This window comes from Marmota monax, unplaced genomic scaffold (assembly GCF_021218885.2).
Source record: "Marmota monax isolate L192 unplaced genomic scaffold, Marmota_monax_Labrador192_F-V1.1 WCK01_AAM20220418_F8-fsc00072, whole genome shotgun sequence".
In the NCBI taxonomy this organism is placed as follows: Eukaryota; Metazoa; Chordata; class Mammalia; order Rodentia; family Sciuridae; genus Marmota; species Marmota monax.
The window spans coordinates 4,122,338-4,133,951 of NW_026692356.1; the positions used below are offsets into that span (position 1 = coordinate 4,122,338).

General features: G+C 33.9%; 1 protein-coding gene across 6 annotated transcripts in view; it reads left to right on the forward strand.

Annotated features, from left to right (window-relative positions):
- Nucleotides 1-11,614, forward strand: part of Usp6nl (USP6 N-terminal like) — a 156,608-nt gene that overhangs the window by 21,950 nt on the left and 123,044 nt on the right. The window lies entirely within an intron of this gene.

The window sequence follows — 11,614 nt, forward strand, 5'->3', positions numbered from 1 at the left end:
AATTGTGGCAGCAATACATGAAGTAGGTAAGATGATAAAGAATGCCAGCAAACATTGCTCCTCAGAAAATGTATGCAAATAATTTCTTAGTTTAATACACTTCATTGTGTTAATAACTGACCATTTAAAATGGAAATACTTTGCTTTTAGCTAATTTATTTTCTTTTTGACTACTTGATATAGAAACATGAGTAATTCTTGGTTGGTACTATGAGAAGTTGATATGCCTTTAATGTATTTAGAATTTATTTAGTTATAGTATTTTTTAAAAAATTTAGGAGTTGGTTTGCATATTTTGTATCTTTTTCTTTTGATACTTAAATAAACAACAAAAATTATAGAAAGAGAATGTAAAATTTCCAGATAGTTTTTTCCCAGATTTACCTATCGTTTATATTGTATTCATTCTTCCCTTCTTCTCCTTGTCCACATACAAACATACTCTCACACATATTATCTGTTTAAGAGAAATTGATTTGTAATTAAAATCTGTTTTTTGTGTGTGAAAATTTGGTCTCCTTCTATTAATCATTTCGAATTTTAGTGTAAATATAAGTAATTACAATGGTATAAACTTAGTGAACATTCAAAATTACCTTTTTTAGTCAAATCTTAAAATTTTAAACTATTTGCTACCATTGGTTATATTATTGCTTAAAAGCTGCATTATTTACCAGGTTTCTGTAGGCCTGACATTACAATTATTTCTTTTAGATTGATAATATAGTGCATAATATGTATAAATTTGGTCTATAAATTAACTTAAACTATTTTTTTTGTATAGTACACATCTTAGATGCCAAATGACTTAAAAATAATCTTCAGACATTCTTTTATTTTTTTCCCCACATTTTTAAATTGGTGCATTATAATTGCACATATTGGTGGGATTTATTGTTACATATTTGTACATGCACACAATATAACAATATAGTTTGGCCAGTATCACTCCCCAGTATCTCTTCCTCCTTCCCTACCTCCCACCCCTTTGTTCCTTTCCTCTACTGATCTTCCTTTGATTTTTAGGAGATCGACCCCCCACCTTTGTTCTCCTTTTTCCTCCCTAGCTTCAGCATATGAGAGAAAACATATGACCCTTAGCCTTCTGAGTTTGACTTGTTTCACTTGACATAATGCTAGTTCCATCCATTTTCCTTGCAAATGCCATAGTTTCATTTTTCCTTATGGCTGAATAAAAGCCTGTTGTGTATATATACCACATTTTCTTTATCCATTCATCCGTTGATTGGACAGCTAGGCTGGTATCATAGTTTGGTTATTGTGAATTGTGCAGCTATAAATATGGGTATGCATGTATCACTATAGATAACTTTAATTCTTCAGGATAACAAACACTCAATTCTTAAGGGAACTCTTAAAATTCTGTTCAGGGAGCAGTTAGTTTTCTAGTGGCATTCTTCTCCCAGTTCCCAGAGTCCTAGAGCCCTGGTTTGGAATGTTGACTTTGGTGCTAACTAGCTGTGTTCTGTAGAGCAAGTAGCTTGATTGTATTAATGGAACCCTCCTTACCCCCAGCTTTACTCATTTGTTTAATCATCATCTCCTCCTCTGCCACCACTGCAGCCGCCGCCTCCTCCTCCTCCTCCTCCTCCTCCTCCTCCTCCTCCTCCTTCTTCTTATTCTCCTGCTTCCTCCTCCTCCTTCTTCCTCCTCCTCCTCCTCGCCCCCCTTCTCCCCCCTCCTCTTCCTCCTCCTCCTCTTCTTCTTCCTGTAAATTGAACCCAGGGGTGCTTAACTAGTGAGTTGTATCCCCAGCCCTATTTATTTATTTATTTATTTAAATTTTGAGATGGAGTCTTGCTGAGTTGTGTAGGACCTTGCTAAGTTGCTGAGGCTGGCTTTGAACTTGCAATCCTACTGCCTTAGCCTCCTGAGGCTCTGAACTCCATCATTTGGAAGGCTTTTAGCTCTAAAGTTTATGACTAAGTCAGAAAATTTCCACTTTCAGTTTTGTCTTTATAGGAGCATACCTAGTGGATAAAATAAAGTACGCCCTTTTAAGCTAAGGTAAGAAAACACATTTCTCAGGTTTGGGGGCCTACTTGTGTTGCTCTGAGTTTGAATTATGATTTGATCACTTTCAGAAATACCATTACTCCAAATGTAGGTAAATGTTCTCTTGCTCAGAGGAATTCAGAGGGGAATATATATTTCAGATTACCACTCTTATATATTAATCTTGCTGTCTCTTTCATTAATTTTGCAAAAAGTGTGATTATTATATAAGTTTTTTCTTTAATGTTATTAGAATTGATGAAATTCATGCCTTTTACATTAACTTCTCAAATTATTTCTGTATGAAAATGTTATGTGCATGAGTTTTATTATTTCTCATTTATTAAGACAGTGGAAGCACAAATTAGTGATATTTGTCATGTAATCTTTACTGAACAAATATATAATTGACATCCAATTTTTCAATACTGTCTGTACAGCTGTATATTACTACTTTTTTCCCATAAAACAGTCATTTTGTGCTAAGGGAATTTGAGCCTGTCAATGTATTTGATGGATGCTATTGTATAGGTGTCTCCTAATTTTCAGAAGTATGAAATTGACATAAAAAATGTCCAAGTCTGTGTCCTTCCTCAAAATTGAGCTAAAATGTTATTTTGGTTATTACATTTTCTTTTTTTGGAAATAGATAAGGTGACTGTGAAGGTAATTCTAGTCTCTATTTAAAGTTGTAGGTTTGAAAGGCTCAAGAGTGGAGTGAAAAAATTTTCCCAGTTTTTCCCCTTTTCAGAGACTTCCACTTCAAGCACTGAGCCATAATATTAGTTTATTTAAATGGAAATGCTCTGTTTTTATCATGATCCAGGTGTTAGGATGTCAGGTTAAATGAAAACTTACACAGGTTCCATTTTATTCATGTTCAGAGATGGTGATGGTGGAGTTCTGTTTTTCCCCCTGAATACAGAAACTGACTTGCATGGGCATGACCTAGATACCTTGGAGTTGCACCAGGCGGAGTCCCTCTCACACATTAGAAGCATTCAGATGCTAAAGGATAAACAATAAAATATAAAAGATTATAGTCAGACACTGATATATACTCATTATTAACATTTATATTGTGGGGCATTTATAGTGACAATGTCTTTTAAAAAAATATAGTCACCTGTTTTTGATTTTAGAAGAATAGACTAGAGATAGAATTTATAGACTCTTAGTAAAGGGTTTGATACTGTACTGTAAAGCATTATGTTTGATCTCTTCACTAGTTAACCTTGTAATGTTCTAGTAAATGCAAGGTAATGAGAATATGTTTGCTTGATTATAATTTAAAAGAGACTCAAATGAAATATGTATATGTGTATTAAATTTTTATGTTGTATATTTTATGTTGGTCTTGTGTATTTTCCTTAGGTAATACCTTTTTGTTGTGTGTGATATGCAGATGTAGGTGATGTGAAAGGTGTGTTGAATTTGGAGAGGAGGAACTACAGTATTGGAAGAGCATTACAACTGCAGTGTTGGAAGAGCATTACAAACTTGTTTACATGTGACAATTATGGTACAACAAAGTTTGAATTTAATTGTCAGATCTGCTTGAATTTGTTTTAACTACTATACAGAAGTGTTCCTGCTAAGAGAATGGTTCAGATCACTATAGTATGATTAGTGAGATGTATTCCATTGGCATGCTTTATTATAAAAAATCTTATTTCTTATGGTAAAATCCTATTTCTAGAAACTATGTAAAGAGGGTTTCCTTGCTGCTAAGGGGACATCTTCATTGCTATTAGAGTCTTTCCTTTGGGTAAGGAAAGGTGCTTTTCCCTTGCCAAGTTGCCATTCTTAGAAGAAATAGGGCCACTGATATTTATTTATTTATTTATGGTACTGACAATTGAATCCAGGGCCTTGCACATGTGAGGCAGGTGCTGTACCACTGAGCTACCTCCCCAGCTGTGTGATTTTTTTTTTAAGAAAAATTTACCTGGGTCAGACCTTTTATGGGAGTGGTGTACCTATATGTACCTATACAGAAACTGACTTGCATGGGCATGTCAGGTATATTATGTACTAGATGTGGGGAACCCAGACTCTGTTAAAAGGAATGTGGTTTCCAAATGATTCCATAATAGAAAAGAAGTATCTCTGCACCTGAAAAAACAAAAGTTGCTTTAAAATGTTTGATTTATATTAAAAATGGAGTGATCACTCACTTTCCCTTAAAATATAATGTAAATGTTGTTAGTCATTAGAGGTTTTATTCTAACTGAAAAATATAGCTTTTCCTGCTCATTGCTGAATTGTGTTTTAGATCCACATTGTTTTCCTTCTTATTTTTTTCTTTCATTAACATGTATTTCTTCTCAGCACGTGAAATTCTAGCATCTACCTCTTTTCCAACCAGTCCAACTTAACTTTTTAAGTAGGTTCAATTTTTTATTTTTACATTTTATTTCTGAAAATGTGTTTTAAAAATATGTATCATTTATTTTTGAACCATTTCAGAGTAGGTTGCATGTATCATACTTATTTTCCCATTTGTAACTAAGTATGTAGTTCAAATGAAGAAGGCCATTCTCTAGTGCAACCATGGCAAAGTAATCGCATAGATCATTTTTCTAATATATATCCTTATTCCAGTGTTTTGACAGTTTCCCCCTAGATTTTCTTTATGGAAATCTTTAGTATAAGGTCCAGCCCATAATAATTGTTTTATAATAATAAAATAATTATTCATATATTGGATTTGATTATTAAGTCTGTCCAATACAGAACAGCTTCTCAGATCTTTATCTTTCATATTATTGATGGTTTTGAAGAATACAGGCATGTCCTTTTATACAATATTTCTCTAATAAGTGTTGTCTGACAGTTCCTCTTTGGGATCTGACAAAACATGTGCCTGGTTTGGGGGCATTCTGTCAGGAAGCCTATCTTGAAGAGAAAGGAAGAAAGCTTGGTGACCTTTAGATTCCTTTTCTAGTTAGCTCTTTAATAGAAAAATTTCTAATTTCTTCTTTAATTGAAATAGGATTCAGATCTCTTACTTAAGAACAGATCTTATGCAAGAGAATATGAGAAGATCTTGAAAGGAGAAATTTGGATTTTATCAAGAGGTCACTTTTAGCAGAATTTCTGGTTTGAATTATGTTGACCAAGTTCTCAGGATGATAGTGAACAAATACTATGAAGGTGTAAAGCATAGTAGTGTTGAATATAATTGTTTTATAGTAATAAAATAATTGCAGCTAGTAACATAAATTGAGATTGCATTAGAATTAAAAGTTTAAAATCTCAAAAAACCAAAAGCTAAATTTTTTCTCTGATATGTGGATGCTGATTCATAATAGGGGTGGGGAGTGGAGCATGGGAGGAAGGGAGGAACTTTAGATAGGGCAAGGGAAGGGAGGAGAAGGGAGTGGGCATGGGACTAGGAAAGATGGTGGAATGAGATGGACATCATTACCCTAAGTACATATATGAAGACACCAATGGTGTGACTCTACTTTGAGTACAACCAGAGACATGAGAAATTGTGCTCTATATGTGTACTATGAATTGAAGTGAATTCTGCTGTTATGTATCACAATTAGAATGAGTAAATTAAAAAAAATGAGATTTCAGTAGAATAAATGAACATATCAAGACTGAATCTCATTGGGTTTCAGAGATTTATGGTCATATTAGATTTAATATACAGTATCAAGATATTTACCATTTACAGTTATGACTATTAAAAGTTTGATAATTACATGGTATAGTGAAAGCTAGAAAATTTACTTGGAGTATTACAAAAGATAAGAAATTCAAATTCATAGGCAACTTTCACATGCATGGTACTAGAATTTCTTTCTTTTTTTTTTTTTTTTAAATATTTTTTAGTTGTAGTTGACACAGTACCGTTATTTTATTTATTTATTTATATGTGGTGCTGAGGATCGAACCCAGGTCCTCGCACATGCTAGGTGAGTGCTCTACCGATAAGCCACAACCCCAGCCCCTAGAATTTCTTAAAATAATCTAAGAGTCATTATGTTTGAATGTGATTTTAAAACAAATTTTAAGGAAGAGGATTATGACTTTAAATAATAATGATTATGTTTTTGTTTTAATATAAACAAATACTTAATGAGCCCCTCCCTCTATGTGTATTGCTGCTTGTCTTGGTCTTTGGGGATATTGCCAAGAATTGAGGTAGCCATGGCCCTTGGCTTTGTAGAGCACAGAGTTAGTGGAAAAGACAGATACTGAACAAGTGCAGTTTGTCATTATTGATACAACAAAGGAAATTCCAGAGTCTGCAGGTGCAAGGGAACCCATACTTTGATAGGTCAGGAAGATTACATTGGGGAAATCTTTTTTTAATCAATAAATTAAATTAAATAAATAATAAATAAAAATTACAATTCTTATTACACATATATACCACAGTTTTTCATATCTCTGTTTGTATATAAAGTATGTTGATACCCAATTCATGTCTTCATACATGTACTTTGGATAATGATGTCTATCTGTACCTGAGACTAAGTGAAGAGGAAGAGGGAGAGTGCTCTAAACAGAAGAACGAGTAACACCTGGCATTTAGAGATTAATAAGGGAAAGTTGAGTATTGGTAGAAGCAGGTGGATTTGGAAGAGACTAAATTTATAAATTTAGTTTAAATAAATACTCCACTTGTGCCTCCCTTCAATATTTTTATCTCTAATCTATTTGCTTCATCTTTCCCAACTCACTTTTGTTCTCATGGTTGTTTTTAAAAGTATAAGTGTAACATTAAAATGAATACATTTTGAAAATGTGAAAAAGATCATTGGTAATCTCATTAAAGAAGCCATTTTTCTCTTCTGCATATGATAATGTCCAGATAATATTTCTATATTATTGTGTTCATGGGATATTGGGAATTTTATATTTGAATGTTCCATGTTCAATTGTGTTTAAACAGTTATATTTTTGTAATTGTTTTTAAAATTAGAATTCATCATTATCATATTTCTCAAAGGTATTGGTGCATCATAACTTACTTAACCAGTTTCTTATTTTGTGGTCATTTGGAATGGTTCAGTTTTTTTAAAAAAAGTCGCAGAATGAATATCACTGATGAATTTCTTCTTTAACTTACAAACTGCAATTAATTCCTTAGGCTAAATTTATTGTATTGAATTTTTTTTCACCCATGTCATGTGTCTTTCTAAAAAAGGATGGTGGTCAATGGCCGTACCACCCTGAAGTACCAGGTCTCATCTAAAAGATTGTGCTCATTTACAGTTAGTCTGGTATTTGGTATCTGAAGATACTGATTTCACCATAACTAACCTATTAGACTTAAAATGACACAAATTTGCTTTCAGTGGCATTATATGATTTTTAGACAGGATAACTTTTAAAAAAATTATGGTAAAATATACTATTTTTATATAAAAATTTTTTATTTATGACAGGAGAATGCATTACAATTCTTATTACATATATAGAGCACAATTTTTCATATCTCTGATTGTATACATAGTATATTCACATCAATTCGTGTCTTCATACATATGATTTGGATAGTAATGATCATCACATTAATTACCCCATGCCCCTTCCCTTCCCCTCCAACCCCTCTGCCCTATCTAGAGTTTGTCTATTCCTTCCATGCTCCCACTACCGATCCCACTATGAATCAGCCTTCCTTATATCAAAGAAAACATTTGGTGGGGTTCTTTTTTTTTGTCTTTTTTGGAACTGGGGGTCGAACCCAGGGCTTTGCGAATGCAAGGCAGATGCTTTGCCACTGAGCTACATCCCAGCCCTCAATGAAAACATTTGGCATTTGGTTTTTTGGGATTGTCTAACTTCACCTAGCATTATCTTTTCTAACTCCATCTATTTACCTGCAAATTCGATGATTTTATTCTCTTTTATTGTTATGTAATATTCCATCGTGCATATATGCCACATTTTTTAATCCATTCATGTATTGAAGGGCATCTAGGTTGGCTCCACAGTTTAGCTATTATGAATTGTGCTGCCATAAACATTGATGTGGCTGTGTCCCTGTAGTATGCTGTTTTTAAGTCCTTTGGGTATAGACTGAGGATGGGGACAGCTGGGTCAAATGGTGGTACCATTCCCAATTTTCCCCAAAATCTCCATACTGCTTTCCATATTGGCTGCACCAATTTGCAGTCCCACCAGTGTATGAGTGTGCCTTTTCCCTGCATCCTCGCCAGCACTTACTGTTGTTTGTATGCATAATAGCTGCCATTCTGACTTTAGTGAGATGAAATCATAGAGTGGTTTTAATTTGCATTTCTCTAATTGCTAGTGATGATGAACATTTTTTCATGTATTTGTTAATTGATTGTACATCATCTTCTGAGAAGTGTCTCTTTAGATCCTTGGCCCATTTATTGATTGGGTTTTTTTTTTTTTTTTGGTGTTTAGCTTTTTGAGTTCTTGATATACCCTAGTGATTAGTGATCTATTGTGATTAGTGATCTATCTGATGTGTGAGGGGTAAAGATTTGCTCCCAAGATGTAGGCTCTGTATTCACAGATTGTTTGTTTTGCTCAGAAGAAGCTTTTTAGTTTGAGTCCATCCCATTTATTGATTCTTGATTTTAATTCTTGTGCCACAAGAGTTTTATTAAAGACGTTGGGGCCTAATCCCACATGATGGAGATTAGGGCTTACTTTTTCTTCTATTAGACGCAGGGTCTCTGGTTGTATTCCTAAGTCCTTGATTCATTTTGAGTTGAGTTTTGTGCATGGTGAGAGATAGAGGTTTAATCTCATTTTGTTGCATGTGGATTTACAGTTTTCCCAGCACTGTTTGTTAAAGAGGCTATCTTTTCTCCAATGTATGTTCTTGGCATCTTTGTCCAATATAAGATAATTGTAGTTTTGTGGGTTAGTCTGTGTCCTCTGTTCTGTACCATTTGTCTACCAGTCTGTTTTGGTGCCTAAATTGTGCTGTTTTTGTTACTGTTGCTCTGTAGTATAGTTTAAGTTCTGGTATAGTGATGCTACCTGCTTCACTCTTCCTGCTAAGCATTACGTTAGCTATTCTGGGTCTCTTATTTTTCCAGATGAATTTCATGATTGCTTTTTCTATTTATATGAGGAATGTCATTGGGATTTTGATCGGAATTGCATTAAATCTGTATAGTTTTTTTGGAAGTATGGTCATTTTGATAATATTAATTCTGCCTATCCAAGAGCAAGGTAGATCTTTCCATCTTCTAAGATCTTCTTTGATTTCTTTTTTTAGGGTTCTGTAATTTTCATTATATGGATTTTTCACCTCTTTTGTTAAGTTGATTCCTAAGTATTTTATTTATTTATTTATTGAGGCTATTGAGAATGGGGTAGTTTTCCTCATTTCCCTTTCTGAGGATTTGTCACTGATATACAGAAATGCCTTTGATTTATGGGTGTTGATTTTATATCCTGCTACTTTGCTGAATTCATTTACTAGTTCTAGGATTCTTCTGGTGGAACTTTTAGGGTCTTCCAGGTATAGAATCATATCATTAGCAAATAGTGCCAATTTGAGTTCTTTTCCTATGTGTATCCCTTTAATTTCTTTTGTCTGTCTAATTGCTCTGGCCATGGTTTCAAGAACTGTGTTAAACAGAAGAGATAAAAGAGGGCAGCCCTGTCTTATTCCAGTTTTTAGAGGGAATCCCTTCAATTTTTCTCCATGTAGAATGATGTTGGCCTGGGGCTTAGCATAGATGGCCTTTACAATGTTGAGATATGTTCCTGTTATCCCTAGTTTTTCTAGTGTTTTGAACATAAAAGGGTGCTGAATTTTGTCAGATGTTTTTTCTGCATCTACTGAGATGATCATATGATTCTTAAGTCTATTGACGTGATGAATTACATTTATTGATTTCCATATGTTGAACCAACTTTGCATCCCTGGGATGAATCCCACTTGATCATGGTGCACGATCTTTTTGATACGTTTTTGTATTCGATTTGCCAGAATTTTTTTGAGAATTTTTGCATCTGTGTTCATTAGAGATATTGGTCTGAAGTTTTCTTTCTTTGATATGTCTTTGCTTGGTTATAGAATCAGAGTGATATTGGCCTCATAGAATGAGTTTGGAAGTGCTGCCTCTTTTTCTATTTCCTGAAATAAATTGGAGAGTATTGGTATTAGTTCTTCTTTAAAGGTCTTGTAGAACTCAACTGTGTATCTGTCCAGTCCTGGGCTTTTCTTGATTGGTAGACTTTTGATGGCGTCTGCTATTTTGTCACTTGAAGTTGATCTGTTTAAATTGTGTGTATCATCCTGATTCAGTTTGGGCAAATTATATGACTCTAGAAATTTGTTGATGCCTTCGATATTTTCTATTTTATGTACAGGTTTTCAAAATAATTTCTAATTATCTTCTATATTTCTGTAGTGTCTGTTGTGATAAAATATACCATTTTTAAATGTGTAGTTTAGTAGTTTTAAGTACATTCTCATTGTTATACAGGCAATCTCCTTGGTTCTTTTCATTTTGCAAAACTGTGACTCTACTCACTAAACACTTAACTTCCCATTACTTCTACTCCCTGCCTTTGGTTACTCTAGGTCCCTCATATAAGTGGAATCCTAAAGTTATTTGTCTTTTTGTGAATGACTTATTTCAATTAATATAATGTCTTTAGGGTTTATCCCTATTGTAGTAGTGTCAGAATCTTTTTCCTTTTTGAGACTGAATAGTTTTCCATTGTACATATGTATATATTTTGTTTAACTGTTCATCTGTCAGTGGACACTGGGGTTGCTTCCATCTTTTGGCTATTGTGAATAATGCTATTATGAACATAGGTGGACAAATATGTCTTTGAGATCCTGCTTTCAATTCTGTGGGTTTCTGCTCAAAAATAGAATCTTTGGATCATACGATAATATTTTTGTGAGGGACTGTCATACTGTTTCCCATAGTGACTTCACCAATTTACATTGCACCAAGGTTTCCACTTTCTCCACATCCTTGCCAGAGCTTGTTATGTATTTATTTTAAAACTACAGCTATCCTAGTGAGGTGGAATTTGTCTCCTTATTAGACAAGATAACTTTTTCAGGTGTTCACTGCTTACATTTTCTTTTGTAACATATCCTTCTACCTTAGTCCTTTCCTTACAAAATGATTATTGAACTTTAACTTTGGGTGTTGCTTTTGCAAAATTTACTATGAGGCATATATTTTATATATTGGGATTTTAAGTTTCTTTTGGGATATGGGGTAATTTGTAATGGTCAAGAGGAGGGAGAACTCATAATACACAGAAAAGACAGAGGTAGAAAAAGGTTTCAGAAAGGGAGGAACAGTGGAGACTAAGTATCAAAGATGGATTCTGTCTGACATACTATTCTGTCCTTCCCTATTATAATTAATGTGTTGTAAGGATTATAGATTTCACATTGGAGAAACTGTAAAGATGTCTTTGAATATTAGAGGGAATTCTGTGTTTACATACCCAAGCACTTTTGTGAAACTTATAGAAATGCCATACATTTGTCTTTATATTTACATGTTTTGTATGTATGGACAATAAGAACATTGGGGGCTGGGACTGTGGCTCAGTGGTAGCTCACTTGCCTTGCATGTGTGAGGCACTGGGTTCAATTCTCAGCACCACATAT